The 19,718-nt window shown below is 38.7% G+C and overlaps 1 protein-coding gene across 1 annotated transcript in view; it reads left to right on the top strand.

The window, feature by feature from the left end:
• tspan18b (tetraspanin 18b) overlaps positions 1 to 19,718 on the top strand; it is a 63,525-nt gene that overhangs the window by 15,004 nt on the left and 28,803 nt on the right. The gene's annotated exons all lie outside the window — the stretch shown is intronic.

The raw sequence follows: 19,718 nt of genomic DNA on the forward strand, positions 1-19,718 counted from the left end.
AGTGATGCTGGGAGATTTTTGTTCAGATTACTGAGAGCATTCTGGGACAAACTCAGGACATGCTTTTAAAAGTTCAAGAATTATTTTATCTGAATAATCTGATTAAATAAGAGCCTTTTAACAAAAGATGCTCTGTTTTATGTTTTTTTTTTGTTTTTTTTCCTCTCCGCTTCTCACAGGGGAAAACAATTCGACAGAAAGACAGAGTGGCACGCTGCTTCATGCTTTTTTGATAGTGGCTTATGAAATTTTTAACCTTCCACTCGTTCTGAAAGCGTGGCACTCCAGACGGCGTTCGCGGGCCAGCGCACTAAAACACGGCCTCTGTCCTTTGGGCAAACAGTCGGTCAGCGCCAGCCGAAGTGTTACAGCCACAAGCAAACCATGCCATTAGCGTGCAAGGAGGGAGCGTGCTCACATTGTAGCTCCCTCTGTCAAACTTCTTCAAGGAACTGTGGTTTTCCAAGAAGAGATGCAGTTCATTTTCTTTCCTAATAGCTTTCGGAGGAAATGCATTCGAACTGTGAAGTCGGTTCCCTTTTTTCACTTAATCCACAATTCTCTGGGCGCTCTTTCCTTTGAAGCGCGCAGCAAATAGAATCCACTGCACTGGAAACGCATCCAGCCTTTAATAAACCGTTTGATGTTTATTAACGGAGTTTGGTTTTATCACGAAACGCTTTAGAGCCCAGAAATTTGCTCCAGCGCGTGTTTATCAGAGGCTGCACAGCACCGACAGGTGTCCCTACTCGCTGAATTTAATTTGGCTGCCGTGACGATTGATTTAAGTTGATAATAAAAATGAAAGGAAGGTAAAAAAAAACAAAAAACAGCAGAACATCAGGTGATCCTGGCCGCCTTCCTGCTGATTTCTCACCTGCACCAGGTGTCGAGTCGTCCAGCTTCCCGCCGGCGGCCACCTGTCTCCGCTTCTCGGAAGTGTTTCCCGAAGCAAACGCTCGCTTTGGGAATGCCTCCAAAAGCGTGCGCCTGTAAGAAATGGGCTCAGATTATGTTTCCCAATAACACTTGGCAGGACGCAGATCCCAGATGAAATGCTCGGATGCTGAAGCCAAAGTAATTTTGTTGCTGATTTCTTTTTGAAAACCCACTCCCCTCAGCTGAGTTGATGTTCTTTTGGCTTCACAACTATGAAGAGACGCATTAAAAAAATCATCCAGCTCGTTCATCCAAGCTGCTGTTTGAACGAGACAAATGACAGAACAGACATTTACTCAGATGGATCTGTTTGATTCCTAAACCTGGAGCTGATTTCTTCCACAAAGAGAAACCATAACACAAGGAAACCAATCCAAGCTGGAAACGCAGCTTTACTCCAGTTTGAAAAATGGACACCTCACTATTTATTTAATAAAGAGCACATGTCTGCAGTTTCTGAAGCTGTATCTAGAGGAGCGTCTCAAACATCCGTGCAGTCGGTGCTGTGAGCTTGTTAAAACACCCACTTCAAGTATTCAGCCCGCTCTCCAGTTCTCTGCACTTATTCTGTTGCTTTTGGCTCAAACTGCCGGTCTGTTGTTCTTCCAAGAAGCTGGAGACGTTACTGACAGCTGGAGATTTTAAAGGAAACAAAAGAAAGAAAGAAAGACATATCTCCCACTGCAGTTCTTCAGTCTGTGGTACCAAATACATACCGGTTTTTATTTAAACATTCATCATCTAGGAGGAAAAATTATCTAACATTTTATATCGTAATCATTTTAACCCTTCCATGCATGAACTATGATTCATTATTTTTTACTAAATGTTTTTGATTTTCTTAAAGCATACAAAAAGGTGGAAAAAATATTTTGTAAAATAATTTTTTTTTTCTAGGGGATCGGTTGTAATTTTCTCTAAGCACAAGTAATTTGGAAAATACATCAGTAGTATTAGAGGTTACATGATGTCACAATATTTTTTTACCTGCTACTGTGGAAGGAGGGACTGGATGTTTCTGAGTTGAGTTTGTCTGCCATATTGGATTTAACAAAACTTTTCTTGCACTTGCAGTGGATGGCCAGTAGTTGGCAGTGTATCGTGGTCTGTGTGCATTTATAACACAAAAATCCACAAGAAACACAAGAAAATGTCTTTTAATTAGCAGCACTGCAGTGACCGCTATGTGTGACCGGGTTAAAACTTATTTACAACCTTAACGCATTATGTTTACATCAACTGAATTATCTAAATTTGTGTGGAGTTGTGGAAAAGTTGCATTTCTTCTGGGAAAATATAAATAGTTTTTGATGTTTGAGACTAAGATTGTTTGTTTTTGTTTTTTCCCACTTGCAATTGTCGACTCGGAAAAGCAATTTCTTTTCAAATACCAGAAGTCGTGTTCGTTTTTGTTGCCTTTGCATGTGAATACAGATCAGCGGGATCAATTTCATTTTTGCTTTGTCTTTATGGTAATCCGTCTGTTTTCCCTTCCTCTGACATCAATAATACACCCGCTGCATTAGAGTAATGCTCTCCTATAGAATAGCTATAAAACAGTCTGGATGAACGTCTTTTGGGGCTGAAGCTTTACAAGCAGCCTTAAACAATACACCAGGTCAGATTTAAACCTTTACATAAAAACTTACTTCATTATGAAAATCCCAGGTCTTTGTTTTATGGCCATGCGGCGCTACATGGCTTGTTTATTTTGAACTTTATGTTTGTGGTGAGGCTGATTGAATTATTTACCCCCGAGTAAAGCTGCAGCTCAACCTTTTGGAGCGTTTGCTCACAGTTTCATCACCGGCCCAATAATTACTAAAGTTGGCATCAGCAGGATCTGCTCAGGCAAGAACTGTCATCATTTCCCTCCTATATCTGCTGAGACAACCTCAAGAAAATCAACAGAGATGATCTTGTGTTTATTCTAGTTCATTACACGCTTTTATCGCCTTACTTTAAATCCTAAAGGCACCTTTTTAGACCGTTTTCTCATCATGCTGCCAATGTATCTCTGACCCTCAAACTGCCTCAGATCCATCATGTTTTGTGGCCTGAATCTATTGACTTGTGTTTCTGTAGGGACTTCATTTTGGAGCCGCTCCAAGCAGCTCGGTTTTCATCCTCTCCCCATCGTTTCTCTGGCCCCCGTAAATCAATGTGATGTAATTGTATAAACTCCCTTTTCCCACAGCTCTGAACTGGAGGCACAACGTTCTCAGGGAGAAAGTGATTCAGCGTGACCCGCTAACCTCAGCCTGTTGATTCCCACAGTGTTGTTGTCCCCGTCTTGTGAAACACAGACTTTGCTCTTTAAATATCTATTTAAGAACAAGTGTGTTTGCTCCAGCGGTGTTTAGCATTTGTTCAGTTTGTCAGGGAGGTCCTCAGGGCCAAGCATGCACCTCATGACATCATGAGGTGCCGTAACAGGATCTGCTTGAACTTTTCACATTTTGTACGCGAGAGGATTAGGAAACACTGACGAAAAAATTATTCTGACTTTAATTTGTCGATATTAAAAGTCAGAATTCTGAGTAAAAAGTTTTAAATTATTGAAAATTTTAGAATTTAGAATTCTAAGAATTCTGACTTTAATCTCAGAATTCTTAAGGTCTGATTAAGAATTCGAAAAAGTTTTGAAAAATTTTCTTTTTTGTTAGAAAATTCTAACAAAAAAGTCAGAATTCTGAGAAAAAATGTGAAATTTAAAAAATTTTAGAATTATGAAATTCTAAAAGTCACAATTCTGAGAAAAAGTTTTTGTTTTCCTCAGGGAAAAAATAAAGAAGAGTGGCTGTAATCCACTTCTCTACATTTTATCCACACTAAAACCACATTTTATTTTAACAAGATTGTTTGAGGTGAACTAACAGAAATGTTTTCAACAAAGTTAATAAAATCCGACCGGTTTGTATTTACCCACATTTACTCTGATGCCCCTAAACAAAATCCAAAGCAACCAAATACCTTAAACTAAATATTAAATAGATCAGAGTTTTATTTAATTTAACCTTGAGAATAAATATAACCGTTAGTCGTCCACCTGAACTGACAGGTCAGCCAAGCAGAGCGTTCATCACAGAACCATCCAAGAGGCTCATGGGAAATCTGACAGAGCGGCAGGTCAGGCTGGAGAAAATGCTAATATGACATCTATTAATCATGCGCTGCACTAATCTGGTCGAAGACGACTGTTAAAGGAAAGGAGTTCTGCTCAAAACAGAACAAGGTTAAATGTTTTTACTGTTTCTAAACTCATGCATTTCTTTTGATTGTATTTACTCAGGATGCAGTGCGGTGAAATTCACTTCTGCTTTTGGAGCGGTCTTTGGTCCGCTTGGCATTCACATATCCATGCGAACTGCATCAGTTCACTTCAATCAAACCAAAACTGCATCAGAGTTTGATTAGGGATTCATACCTCCGAAACGAACCGGACTTTGGAGGAAAACAAACTAGAGTTAGATTGGTGTGAATTTATCCTTATCGGCCTAGTCAAAGTCCAGCTATAAATCCGTCTAAGAATATGTGCCAAATGCTAAAATGGTCCTCTGTCTAAACTGATGAAGTTTGAGCTGTTTTCAAAAGATTGATCAGCATTTTCAACTTCTAGAAGGTCAGAGCTGATAAATGAACCCTGCAGGATTTGCAGATGTAAAAGATTTAAAATGTATGAAAATAAATGGATTTCACACTTTTAGATTATTATGTGTAAAAATGTTAGAAAGCCATTCGTCCTTGATATCTTTGAGATTTGTTTTGCCTTGCTGGTGATTTTCCTGTGAAAATAGTCGTTCAAATCATTGAGCAGCTGTGTTAACGCACTCCATTTTTATACGTTGCTTTAAACTGTGTGACTAAAGGAATAATTTACAGTTGTAAACGAGAGTTTTTTTGTTTTTTTTTTACCCAGTTTCATAAACCATGCTGGAGTAAAAACACACCCACACCTCAGTTCACCGCCAGACAGTCTCCTTTTTATTTATTTATTTTAAAAAAGGCTGACAGCTGAGTGATGGGTGGATGGGAGGAAAGTGCAGGTGTGGATCCTCACAGCTCTCCTCTCTCGCTGCCTACCAGCTTTTCCTCAAAAAGATGCTTTTTTTTTTTTTACTTGTTTCTATGACAACATGATCCTGACAACTCATCCCACTTTAACCACAGGTTTTTGATAAACCAATATTACCTGTTTGCTTTCTAGGAGAGTGTAGCAATTTCCTAAACCTTTAATTCACATATCGCCTTTTGTCTCCAGATGTATAAAACTTGATCTTGTTCCCACGGCAACCGTTAAGATAGTAATATTGCCAGTACAATCACCTTTAAATTAAACGATTAGGAAAGCAGGAAAGCAAAGAAAGAAACTGCAGGAACCAAATTTCTGATCTGATAATGAATTTTATTAAACATCCCAATGAATTCAGCTCAGAAACATTTAGTGTGAACAGGACATTATCCTCAAGCTTTGCTAACTGAGAATTGCATTAAAATGAACATTTGCCTTAATAAAACACAAGAGTCAGATCAATGTAACGCACTTCCATCTCAGGAGACAAAAACATGCCGCTAAGCATTCTGGGAAATAGTTCCCACTCCTGTCTTTCTCTTCTTTCAGTTTTTTAAGTGCTAACCTAAAAACTCTAGTTTATTCAACTCTTGGAGGTTTGACTAAGTTAATAAAAAGTTAACTCAACTTACTGCTGTAAGTTTATCTTTCACAAACTCACATTTAGGTTCAAAATCTAAAACTGGATAAATTTATTTCACTTAGAGAGTAGAAGACAGTAGACACAACTAGAAAATTCCTGAAGAAATTTAACCGGGGCCTGCCAAAGTGTGCCCGTCGGTTTGGACCCAGCGTTCTGATGCTAGAAATTAGCATCAATGCTAAAGAAAGCTGCAATGTAATCAATAGCATGAGGAGATTGACAAGAATGTTTACCAACATGGACTTGCATCATTCAGTATGATAAAGTAAGTGTATCAGCTAAAATTAGCGAAAATGCTAATGTTAGCATGAATGCTTTCAGTAGCATGTGGGGCATCATTAGCATGTTGTCTATACTTCACTTACTCCATTCAGTCTACTAGACATGGCCAATAAGTCAGAAAAATAGCTAATAGTTTATATAAGCTAAAAGGCTAATGCTAATGAATTGCCTAGCTGCGCAAGGCAGTTCCTTAACCTGAGAGAAAAAGATAATGCAGAATAATCTTATTGCTAAATGCGGCTCAAATGTTTTACAGTGTATTCCAACCAACTTTGTTGCCTTCTGATATTATTTTATATCTTATCTTATATCTTATCATTAGGTTTGGGTTTAAATCATTTCCACTGATTCTCTTCTTGGAGTTTAAAATCATCTTATTGATATGCTTTTTAAAAATATGCATTTTACATTTCAAGCCTGCAAAACACAAAATCTTACCAAATATTTTTGTTCTAGTTTTTAGAGCAAATATCTAATTTCACTAGAAATTAGACAAAACTAACTTACAAGTAACTTCAGTAACAAATTGAAGCTTTTTTTTTAATCAATAGTTTTTTAGTATTGATGAAAAAGTACAAGTTCCACTGCCAGATAAATTCACTTGTAACATGGGGAAAATGTTTTGTTTATAAGTATTTATCTGCCAGTGGAACTTTTTAATCAAAATTAATGACTGTTTAACTTAAAACAAGCTCCTGTATTTTGCTGAAAAGTTGCTTGCAAGTTAGTTTTGTCTTATTTAAGGTGTGCACAGATATTTGCTCTAGAAAGTTCACAGAAATACTTGGTAAGATTTTGTGTTTTGCAGTGATTAATCGTTATTAGTCTCATAAAACCTTTTAATCAGCACAACAAAACGATTCATTTAGCAATTTGGAAATATCATTCTGTTGAGGTTTTCGAACTGCTACAGTGGACTTCTGTGGATCACAACAGCCCACAAACTGCTTGAGACTCCCGTTAAAAAGCACCAAAAGCATCTTAAACCAACAGTGTCCAAACCTTTTGCAACAAGTTCAGGTTTGTGTGTTTGTTGGTCGTCCCTCACTGACTCCATGATATTTTTAGAAGGTCATCATGTTGTTAGATTTGCATAATCACGCTCATCTGTGAAAGTATTTCCTCCTCTGTAAACGGACTGTCTGTGGGTCTTTGTGGCTGCGCTGACTGTGCGCACCAACAGCAACAATAAAAACTCAAACACAAATGTCGGCTCTGTAAATCGGCTGCAATTAGTGACCAAACCAGAAGGTTTTGTCAGCTAGTTTCCTTACATTCTCCAGATGATGTCACATTTTTGCATCCACACACAACACAGCCCATCCATTTCAATTTAAAACCGCGACACCCCCACGTCCTCGCGTTTCAGATTCCCATTTAACCCCTGATGTTTTATGCATTGTGTTTTTCAGGCAGCACAGCTGAGGAAGTGAACTTTCTCACAGCCAGCACTGACTGTTTACAGGCAGCTAATACGTTCTAAGCTCCGCAGATTAAATCTCATTTCTCTGAGTGCTTTTTGTGTCGAGCCAAGCCTGATTTCTCCTGACGTCTCCTTGCTTGCGGCTCCCTTGACTGTTTGAACAAATGTTTCTTAAAGTACTCCTGCATTTTCACAAGATTAAAACCCCCACCCTCCCCTCGCTCCTCCAGTTTTTCCCCCCATATTTCAGCGTCTTCCTGGCTCGCTCTGGGGACTAACTAGAGGCAGGATATCTCGTCAAAGAAAATCTTTCAACTCTTTCTCCAGTGTGGAGCTTACTGGTAGAGGAAAGGAGTGTATCCTGAGGTTTTGGACTGAGCAGAGTTCATGCTTTCACAGTTTAGAGTACGTCTTTGTCCAGAATTCATTTTTCTTCCTCTCCACATCCTTTCACACCCTGCCCAAGTGATAAATCCAGTTTATTCCCTCGTGTCGCTGAAGCATATTATTGAATTTTTGGCTATTATTGTACATACATTTGACAGGGTAAGGGACCAAAAAATAAACATTCATTTAGTTCTCCCTTTTTCTGTTAAGTTGAACCTGCAGCCTGTGAACATTTTCACATTTTATTACCATTTATGATAAACCAATAAAAAGTAGTGTGCATGCTTTTGTTTTCAGCCAACTTAAATCCAGTGAAATCAATTATTTTCATGAAAGTATAACCGTTGTGTGCTTAGGTATTATATTTTCAGTCAAATCAAATAATTATTTTTCTATTTAAATTATTCTAGAGTAAAATAAGTATTTATTCTAACTTCATATTGTGAGTAAAATAATAGAGAAATGTGGCTCTTTAACTCGGTGAGGGCAGATTTTTTTTTCTTGCATATTGTGAAATAATTATTTGGTTTAAATTGCAGCATTAAGTTAAAACTCACAATTCAAGATTAATGAAGTTAAAAAACAATGTTTAAACAACTTGTCTGTTGTTGTTAAATCAACTTTAATTTCTAAGTTAAAATCAAACAATTTTCTCGTTGACTTAAATTGCATTTTCAAGGCAGCAGGTGGACTTTCATTTTCAACTTAAACCACCTTCAAATGTTTTACCGTGTAAAAAAGGACATTTACATACGTACTTAGTTTTTGGCTGTAATTTGGCTGTGTCTGCAAGCTGCTGCGTCATCTGACGGCGCTTGCAGATTCTGAGGGATTTTGGGGTTTTAGAAAAGGTGCAGCTTTATGAGGAGGTCCCAGTGTGGCGTCTTTGTGCCGAGGAAATGATCCAGATGCAGAGCTGCTGGCTCTTGTAACCCAGTGGGACTTCTGCTCTGCTGCTCCTGTGCTGCCGCAGGATAAATCCACACAGTCAAACACCTTGCTGCTCTCAGCGAGGCGCTCTTAGGTTCAGTTTGATTTTCTGTGAAGCATCTGTGGTGTTTGTGTACCGGCTTTCCTCTTAGCACTGATTGAAGATTGTCAATAGAACTTAATTACTGCTCAGCGACATAAAGTTTCCATATGTTGTTGTCTTGGCATGTTTTTGGAAACCATCAAGACGTAAACACGCAAATAGTTCTTAGACATCAAGATTATGGAAAGCTGTTGTAAAAACTTTGGAGACCAAAATGTATATTTTGACCAGAAATGTTAACATTTCTTTGTCTTTGTTCCCCTTCCAGTCTTGGGGATGAGGAATGTTGCATGTAAAACTTCCTCTAAACAAACGCTAAGCAATGCTGCAGCATTGAGCTGAATGAGAGATGGAAGTATATATCGGCTGATGTCGGGTGATGTGAGTCAATTTTTAACTCACATTTTGTGTGTGGTTTGGGGGGAGAGAGAGAGTATTTAAGGCTACGTTCACACTGCAGCCTGAAGTAACCCAATTTCGATATTTGCGCCTTAATCCTTCTTGTATCTGATCTTTCCATGACAGTCTGAGCAACACAGATTAGACTTTTTTCAAATATGACCCAGGTCATTTGGACATCCGATACGTATCTGATCTTCATGTGACCCGAATCTGAACGTCCAGGTCTCATCCGTCCAGAACGTCACCATTCTGCGTCCTGATGGGCGCAAGCGGGAAGAAAAACAACAACTATGGTGGACGATAATGATGATTAAGAGGTTAATGTGTTGTCTCTGGTTGGACAACAACTTCAGAATCGTAAGATATGCTCCACCGTTGGCATCCACGTTTATTTCCGTAAACGCTGAGCACTTCTTCTTTATGCACGCTCGCTACTTGTGACGTTGTTGCGCCCTCTACTGCGCATGCGACACACTTCAGGTCATTTGCAGTTCACACTGGATCACATACAAGTCGCATATATTTGGAAATGTGAACGACCACACCAAAAAAAAAGAAAGAGAGAAATTTGGATTTGGGTCACTTACGTGTGAACGTAGGATAAGAATGATTTTGTGCAAAAAATGTCATAAATATGTTTTGTATGAACCTATCCTGACCTGTTCAGGGAAACGTAATTGGTCACCTTAAAAACACACACACTCCCACAAGTGCACGCCCACGCCCACACACACACACATACAACCTAACACTGTTTTCTTGTGATGGCAGCCAGTTATAGCTTCAACCACTGTTTTGAAGTTCTTGTATTTTTTGGCATTTTTAGGATGAATATGGTGTAAAGTTGTTTTGCGTTTCTGTCAGCCACAGCTGTGAGTCGTACTCGTTGCTAACCAGCTGATTTCAGAGGGATTTGTGAACATTGTTGTATCACTGGATGTTCTCGGCAACAAACTCAGAATGTAAACCATTAGGATTTGGACCCCAGCCTGCAATTTGGGTCGGACTCATTCTGTAACCACAAGGCAGCCGTCCAAGTATCTTTATTCCTTTTTTATGTTGAGTCCTTTGTGTCAGGATTTATATTTTATACTCCCCATTCATTCCCTTCATGCACTATTATTTAATATACAGTCTGTTGGAAAGTGGCCTTGGAGCCTCGGCAATATAAAAACAAATCAAACATCAGAGCTTTGGCTCGTGTTGTTCAGCCCATAAACATTTCGGAGAAACTTATGCAGGAGCCCAGACTCAATGGCTTATAGTAGTTTTTAATAATAAAAAATAGCTTTAATCTGGTGGCATTTTGCTAATTGTCTCTTTCTACTTCTTATGCACACACCTCCACTGTTTATTGTTGTCAGCACACTAAGCAGCTTTGTAGATTGTGTGATGACATAACAGTTGTTTTGCAGTTTATGTTGCAGACAAAGACCACTTTATTTCCTGCTAAAATGTTTTTCCTTAAAATTTAATGCTACAGTGTTCTTTTTTTCCTAAGCAATCTGATTTCAGCAACTGTACAGGAAACCCAACCACTCTATGGTATTTTAGCATCATTTAAATGAGAGCTAGAAATTGTTACCAGATGTGCTCTTAACACATGTTTAAGTGGCTGGCATGGCTTACAGAATAGCGCAGACCACATATCTCTACATCTGATGTGTTTGGAAAAATGTCCCATAGTTAGCCATGTCGGTATTTTTGGATTTAATGGCTGCTGGTTTGTGCTAAATCTCTTCATACAATCATCACTTGTGTAAGAGGTAATTTTCTGGAAACTCTTTCATATCCGAGTTGAAAATGACTGATTATTCTGGCAGCTATTTTTTACATTATTTTGACACTATCTATAAAACCTAAAAGTCTGTCAGCCTTGCAGGTATTCAAACAGCTCTGACTTTCAGACATTTTGATAGTTTGGTTGGATTGTGATTTATTTATTTCAAACAGGTTTTTAAAAACAAGAAAACAAGCACTCAGTAGGACAGAGAAAACCTAACCAAGAGTGAAATAATTTGTCTACCACACCTTTTCTGTTTATGTTTTAACTCATAAACTTTTTATTTCTGATTTAAAATCAAAACTACGTTCTTGGTGACTTAAATTGCATTTTCAAGGCAGCAGGTGGACTTTCATTTTCAAATTAAACCACCTTCAAATGTTTTACAGTGCATAGTACTGACTGCGGGGTTTGAATTGAACAGTTTTCATATATTTTTGTATGTTAAAAAGCACTTATCATTTGCCTTCTGCATACATTTTATGCCTTACTTCACCTTACTCAACTCTCTTTAAATAAACGTGGAATTCAGTTCATGTTTCACTGTAAGGTTTAAGTTCAAGGCGTATGTTGACCTACATGATGAATAAGGGATGTTTTTTAGGTGGTGTTTTCTTATTTTCAGGAATACATGACATATTCTCTTTATTTGCTTATTATTACAGAATACAAAACATTTTGTTGTGTTTGAGATGAAGACAGGCCGGATGGGATCTTTAGCCCCGTTGAATTCGCCGGCAGCTCTCAAGCTTTCCTGGCTTCAGGATTTGACAGAGATGGAAATTGTTATCGTGCGTCTGTTGGACAGCTTGCGGGGCGTGTGGGCGGGAGGGAACAAACCAGGTTTAACAGCCCCCTCCGTGTGTGTAGTAATGAACTCTTACCTTGGCTTGGAAGGCAGCGGCACTGATATCCTCGCTGTGTTTTCGTAACCCTCGCTAAAAAAGGCCTTGCTCTTAATTGCGTCCCTTGGGTTCGGAGCGCTTGGTATTCACAGCCTTTCCTGTCCCTCATGTTGATCCTCCTCCTCTCCCGATCTTAACCCCATCATCCCTATTCGACAGGTCTTTCCTCTTTAATCGCCTGACTTCAAAGCGGCATTGTGATGCCCCCGGGGCGCTGAGCTCTTCAGAGACTCGGGGCGAATCTTACGGGCCTGGGAAGTTGGCTGAAGGTGTGATGCTACATGAGGCCACAGCCAAAGTTATTAACAGAAAGTTGCTTGGTTGCATCATGTTGTCACAACACTGCAAAAACACAAAATTTACAGAGTAATATCGATCTAGTTTGTTGTGCAAATATCTTAGCGTTATCTTATTTCAAGTGTACTAACATACAAGTAACTTTTCAGTAAGAAATCTGAGCTTGTTTTATGTCAATAATTTCTTAATATTCATGAAAATGTACTATTCCAATGGCAGCTTATTTCACTTATAATATGGGGAAAATGTCTCGTTATAAGTGAAATAATCTGCCAGTGGAACTATTAATTGGTTGCTAGGCGACGTCCTGGGCTTGGCTGGGGTTGCTAGGTAACGATGAAGTGCCCGTTGATAGTGACATACATGAAATAATCTGCCAGAAAATAATATTAAGGAATTGTACTTAAAATAAGCTCCTATATCTTGCTGAAAAGTTACTTGTAAGTTAGTTTTGTCTTATTTCAAGCATTGTAAGATATTTACACTAGAAACTAGACCAAACAAAATTTGGTGAGATTTTGTGTTTTTGCAGTGAAGAGAGACGTTGGTGTAGGTTTAGAAGCAAGTTGAACATATTTACAAGACTCTTAAGTGTGGGTCAAACCAGAGCTGATTTCTGAATTCAGTGGATATTTTTTTCTCTATTTCTTTTCAAAAAAAGAAATTACAAATGACAGAAAATATTTGTGAAAAGTGTTTTTATTTCACCCTGTATGATGAAGTGTCAGGGCCAGACTGCAGGAATTTCTCTTTAATTATGAGTCATAACATTAGATGAAAATTTACCAGAACGTCTTAAAGTTGAGACGAAAACAGCTTGGATAATTTTTTTTTTTTTTGTGTGTTGGAGTTTTCATAAAATTACTCCTTCATTCTTCTAATATCATATGATTTTAAGACCTTATTCTCATATTGCCATGTCTGTATTAGGTTTTGTTGTAGAGTTGACCTGAATAAGAAATGCTTCTCAAGCAAGATGGCGGCCAGAACAATGGAAACCCAAGGAGTGAATTGATGGGGGAAAAAATCCAGATTTTCCAAAAATAAAATATTCAAAAACCAAAGATTCAATAAGTCGATTAAATTGATTTATCACCCATATCTTCTCTGAGTGCTGGGCTTTAATGAAGGCATCTTTTGCAGAGGTGAGAGACAATCTGCTGCATGAAGAACCTGCCAGCCAGACGAGCGATCTGGCCAACGCTCACCACAAAGGGGTCGACACAACAACGTCCTTTTATTTGCATCACAGTACCTAACTCACAACTCAACCTCCTCAACTTTTCATTCAGCCCAATATGATTAATGCCTAGAAAACAGTGGAAACTGCTTAACGAGTCCAACTTCCACCTTTTAGCTGAAGTGATTCTGTATGCTATTTGTGTGGAACCCCCAGAGTCTGCAGTGGAGCAAAGAACAAAGAAAGCAGTGGGGAGCGAAGGCCAGAGAGGGAAGAATGAGTGATTATCAGTGTGGTGCCCTCTGATCAGTGTGGGGATTGTTTCTCCATCGTGGTAGTTTATCTTTATCTCCTGTGGCTGACTTACACTGTTGGATCAATAAATCCAGATGGAGTTGGGCGATAATTCTGCCTCAGCATTGCTCTCATTAAAGCGGACATTCAGGAGATATATAGCTGCCGGCATGTGCCATTTTTTCCATTTCTATAATACAGCAGTTGGATAGATATGAACTGCTGGGGGTTGGTGAGACCAGACTGAAGAAAAATGACATCCAAATGGCTACAGACTCTTTTCTTTGTTGAGGTGTTTAATAAGATTTTATTGAACACTGTAAAACATTTACAGGAGGTTTAACCTGAAAATGAAAGTCCACCTGCTGCCTTGAAAATGCTATTTAAGTCAACAAGAAAATAGTTTTGGTTTTAACTCAGAAATTAAAGTTCATAAAGTTCTTGTTTCAAACTGCAGGAACAAAATTTCTGATCTGATAATGAATTTTATTAAACATCCCAATGAATTCAGCTTAGAAACATTTAGTGTGAACAGGACATTATCCTCAAGCTTTGCTAACTGAGAATTGCATTAAAATGAACATTTGCCTTAATAAAACACAAGAGTCAGATCAATGTAACGCACTTCCATCTCAGGAGACAAAAACATGCCGCTAAGCATTCTGGGAAATAGTTCCCACTCCTGTGTTTTTCTTCTTTCAGTTTTTTAAGTGCTAAACTAAAAATTCTAGTTTATTAAACTCTTGGAGGTTTGACTAAATTAATAAAAAGTTAACACAACTTACTGCTGTAAGTTTATCTTTCACAAACTCACATTTAGGTTCAAAATCTAAAACTGGATAAATTTATTTGACTTGACTTAAAAGGTAAAAGATGGTAGATACAACTAAATGCTGCTCAAATGTTTTACAGTGAAGGTGCATTACACCCCAGGGTAAGCGTCTGTTTAGTTTGTATAGAAAGGACAACTTAACCTTGTGTGTAAACAATGTCGGGTTAATTAAATAGATGAAATATAGCCTAATTTTCAACACATTTTCCCAGGCTAGAACTGTTCAGCCTTCAATAACCATAAAAATAAATCCATGGATGTGAAGTGGAAAAATTTAAGGGGTTTGTTTTTGACTAGAGAGAAGCTGATTCCAGACCAAACATCCATGACTTCCTGCCTGTTTCCTTGCCACTTCCTGTCCTCAGAGGAAGAGAACTGACCAAACTACCTGCTGTTGTGTGACCTTTGACATTTCCGACAAAGCTTCCTGCCTGATCAGAGTGAGACCCAGAGAAAATACAACCACCATGAATGGGCACACAGATTAAATTAACTTCATTCTTTTTGCTAAAAACCGATGTTATAAATGTCTGTTGGAGAATTTCTCAGTGGAAACGATCCGTTACGTGGCAGCTAATATAAAGACGTAATGGCAGAATACTGGGTCAACTGGAAATACATCTTCATCTTTAAATAAGCATTTTTTTTTATCTGCTTTTATCAACTGTTGTTATACCTGCAGCTGACAGTTTTGGAAATTGGATGGTCCGAAACTAATGATGACTGGCCACAAATGAAAAGCTCTATCTGAAGCCGAATTGATTTTCTCCTTGTCACGATGTTGTTAATCTTTGGAGGGATCTGGCTGTCTTACTTAGTGATTACAGTGTTGTGTTGTTCCTTCTGCTGTCAAGAATTTATTTTAAATAACTTCGACTGATGAGACTAATCAAACTTTCAAGAAAAGACTCTGTGCTTAAATCAGTGTGAAGTTCTTGGTTCAGTTCCAAAATATACAGAAAAGGTCGTGATTGGGTTTAAACAACACTTTAATGTAACTGTATGTTTAATATTTTATAACTTACTACACTCAGCAGCAGAAACGTTTTTGTACCTCTTAAGAAAAACTGCAGGTGGTATAAAAAAACCTTTATAGTTTTATAGTATTCATGTTTACTATATGAAACAAATACATTTATTTTACAAATAAAATAAGATTTTATTTGAAGCATAAAAATTCTCTCATTGATGTAGTCAGCTGTAGTTGTCATGCCAGGCCACCAGATGGCGCTGTGAGTTTATCAAGTCACTGGCGTCTTTTGACCGTTGGCTTCAACCTCTTTGTAAACAATAACCAGTCGTCATGAATACCTTTGCGGAGGATTTATCAGATATGGAGAGGAATTACATTTGTATAATTCTTCATAAAATACCTACAAAGATCGTGAAATGTCTCACCGTGTGTGTGTGTGAAAAATGTGTGTGAATACGAACTTCCTGCAACCACGTGATCGATGGCGCATTGACTGTCGGTTTTGGGTGAAGCATGGGAGAACTTTTAGCCGTTAGCATGGAGATGTGAAGTCACAATCACATTCCTTGTCAAACAAAAAGCATGAAGGACCTTATAATTTCTGTTTTGAGCCAGCAATATGGCGCCCAGGCTGTTAAAGTGAGTGCTATAAGTTTGTAAATATTTTTGAGACTTCTATTTTGAAATACAGACGTAATTTTAGAGTTGTTTCATTGACAGTCGGCTAAAACGGTCTGTTACTATTTGGTCTGGCTGATAATAAGGTGAACAAGCCTCTTTCTCGTTTAAATAGTTTATGTGACAGTGTCTTAGTGACCTGGAGGAGAGATTTTAGAGCTTTGTTCCCACAAAACATCTTATAGGTGAGCACCACTTGGAGTTAGACAAGCATAAAAACATAACATAAAAAGCACATAATTTACCTCAAGGTCTGTTAAGCAACTGCTTCAACATTCTGCCTTCAAAAGTATGTTTTTATTATTGACTAGTTAAAAAAAAAGACGTATCTTCTGGTATGAAATATTTCTAAGCGAACAAATAAATGTTTCCTTTAACTAGGAGAAATTCTTATTTCTCTACTTAAAATCAAGGAAAAATCTCAATACATTTCATGACAAAACATATATTTCTGCACATATTCTTTAAAAGGAACAATCCTTATTCTTCTTGCCAAAATTGTTAGTTTTTTCTTGTTTTACTCAACTGCAACCCCCTGATTACTGCACACATCAGCATGCATCCCTGACCTTCATGCTTGTTAAAGGAGATCAGCAGCAAACATGATACTTATAAAAACAAGCAAAAAATGCAGCTCAACAATAGACTTACTGACTCTCAATCACTTCCAAGACGTCAAACAGGTGGTTGTGCCAAAGAAACTGTTTTTATTGTCTTCATGCTGTTAGCTTAGCTCCAGTATAGGGTTTTTATTCCATAGGGTTTATTATAATAATGTTTTATAAGCCTGGCCACCAGGTTTTACTTCTGCCCCCACCAGGCTAAGCATTACTTATTTATTTCAGTTTTTTTTTATGTTTGCATTTTTTAGAGTTTACATTTGGTGTTCTGGTATTAATATTCCAATAAGACATAATTGTCAAGTGATATTTTCAAATTTCCTGTAAACTTTGAACATTTTTAACTCAAAAACACAGTGGGCTGCTGGATGAGTGACTGCCTTTGTGTCCCAACCACTGGGGGAAACCCGGCATAATGAAAATTAATGGGATTTTGAGGGCGGCACATATTTTGGTGGGAGAATGGTAGTGGGAGCTAGAATGAATTATTTTAATTTCCAATGTTTTCAGTGGAGAAACAAGATAAAAACTGCTTTAAGCAAATAAAATCTCTTTTTCAGACGCCACACCGTAATGATGATACAGAGGGTTGATCCTGTTTGCTTATAAAGATTGATGGAATATAATCACTACCGTGACAATAAAAGGATATTTTCTTGATTTGTTGGGAATAAAAATATGCGGAAGCTCCTGCTTTTAACCACGTTGACAGACAGACGCTAATGATGCAATACTTTTGTCAGAACCTGAAATATCAGCAGACTCTAATCAATTACTGCCTGCCTTGGTGTTTCAATCGCCCACAATACTCCTGAGTTTAAATGTCATTGGCAAATTGGCGAGAGTGATTTGTTCAGAAGCGACGCCATTGGGATGGATGTAGACGAAACCTTTGTTGGCGCCCCAGGCGGCCTGGCCTTTCCCCCCCCAGAGACTCCGTCCTATTGTTGTTCTTTCTCAGCCGTCTGCGCCGATCTCCGTTCGCATCCCCATAACTGATTCAATGAGGGCTGCCGCATCTCATCGGCGCTCCTCTTTCATATGAAGGGGTTTCCATGGAAACCGGGAAAATATTGCAGGACCCTCCACACTGGTGCTTTCCACCCACTAATAGTCCTCCTAAACAGAGGGTTCAAGAGAGCCTACCTCTGCAACAGGCTTCAGGGTAAAATCTGATCATGCGGTGGCTCAGTGCCATTACAGACCGAGATAATGACAATTACTTACTCATCTGCTGCTTTTGTAATGTCTGAAACAAGCTGGCACTGGGATTACTGCACTCCACTACCTGGGGATATGATAGCTGGGCCATATGGTGATTTAAAGACAGTTGTTTTTTTGTAAATGACTCTTTCAGCGTACAGAGTACATCCTCACCCTCCCTGCATGTGTGAAGCCGGTGTTATTGATTCTCTCAGCGTGGGCGCTTTCAAGCTCCCACGATAAGAGACTGTATCATTCCAGTGCATCTCCCCACTTCTGAGATTTCTCCCTCTTCATCACTCTGGCTTTGATTGCCTCTTCCAGATGCAATCAGAGTCACATATTCTCCATGGGAAGAGAGGACGTGATGCTTTCACTGTCGCTCGGGTTTAGTGTCCTGCCGAATATGATGTCAGCTGGAAATGGACCCTTGGAGAGAAACGTCAAGCGAGCACCTCCCTGCTGGAGGACAAAAAGCTGCTGGCAACCAATGATTAGCATTGGTTTTAGCTGTCAAGTTGTCAATATAACGTGCTAAATCTTAAATGTACGCCTGATATGTAAAAGAAAAAGGAACACAGTGCTGCTTTGCACCTAATTGTCAACACTAAGATTACTAGATAACGTCAGTATAAAATTTTAATTTAAAAAAAATTGTGAGGAAGAGGGAAGTAGTTCAGTTAGGCTAGCTTGACTTTAACAATCGTATCATGTAGATGTGATGTGGAATTCGGTGTGTTTCGGTTTAGATAACAGATTTTAAAATGGACGATCTAAACAACAACTCTGACATATCATCAATAGAGCAGGTGTTTAAGTTAGCTAACCAACCACCGCAGTGTTAGCTTAGCTAATAGCAGCGGAAGCTAATCTGCCACAACGTTCACTTTTTAATAATCGCAAAATAAACACGAAGCCTAACAATATAAAACTAACGGACTTAATGTTCTGTTCTTTGTGTGAGAAACGTCTGAGTGTTTTTGGTGTTGAATCCTGATCTGTAGAGTGGCGTTGCTGTCAGTTACTATGACAACAAATCTGCGTGCAGCGTAAAGAGCGAGAAAAAAGTTGTTCTTTAACGGTTTTTCTGCATTATTTTCCCTTTGCTGTCTCACTGTGATAAATTAATAATACCAATATCTCCAGGTTTCATTTAATTAACGGAGCTTTTCTAACCCGGCAGCGCGGCTATGAACAGCATATGTAAGAGAATCGTCTCTTCGCCCTCTGGCGTTGTGCACATGCGCGACATTTCCGGATGTAAACAATAACTCCATCTGCAGGAATACTCCAGGGATCTTCTCCCGTCCTGTTCCTCGTCAGGATGAAAATGCCCTGCCAGCTGGTTGCACCAGCTAACTGCGCGCTGCTTCGTGTCTTTCAGAAAGACAGGCAGCACTCTCCATTATTGGGTACCAGCTTGTCAGTGCCAGCGCTTTGAAACTGGCTCCAAAGAGTAGTCAGTCAAAAAATCGGGCTGCCGACTATTTTTGCACACAGAGGCTGGAGGAGCAGCGGTTTAATTGGCTCTCATTGCCGTATCGTTATTTTCAGCTGGGAGACAGTTGTGGCAAAAAAAAGCAATTTAAAGACAAGAAAAAGTTTAAAGCGTTTATGCTCATTAGACACACATGGGTGGAGACACTTGCATTGACAGTTAAAGTCAGCAACGTGTGCTTAGGAAGGAAAGTGAATAATGCATGAGTTCAGACGCTCCTCAAGGTCAAGCCAGAAGCCATATGACCATAGTTTGGTGTCCTGGGTTTACTAAT

The sequence above is a fragment of the Xiphophorus couchianus genome, chromosome 2, assembly GCF_001444195.1.
Source record: "Xiphophorus couchianus chromosome 2, X_couchianus-1.0, whole genome shotgun sequence".
Classification (NCBI taxonomy): Eukaryota; Metazoa; Chordata; class Actinopteri; order Cyprinodontiformes; family Poeciliidae; genus Xiphophorus; species Xiphophorus couchianus.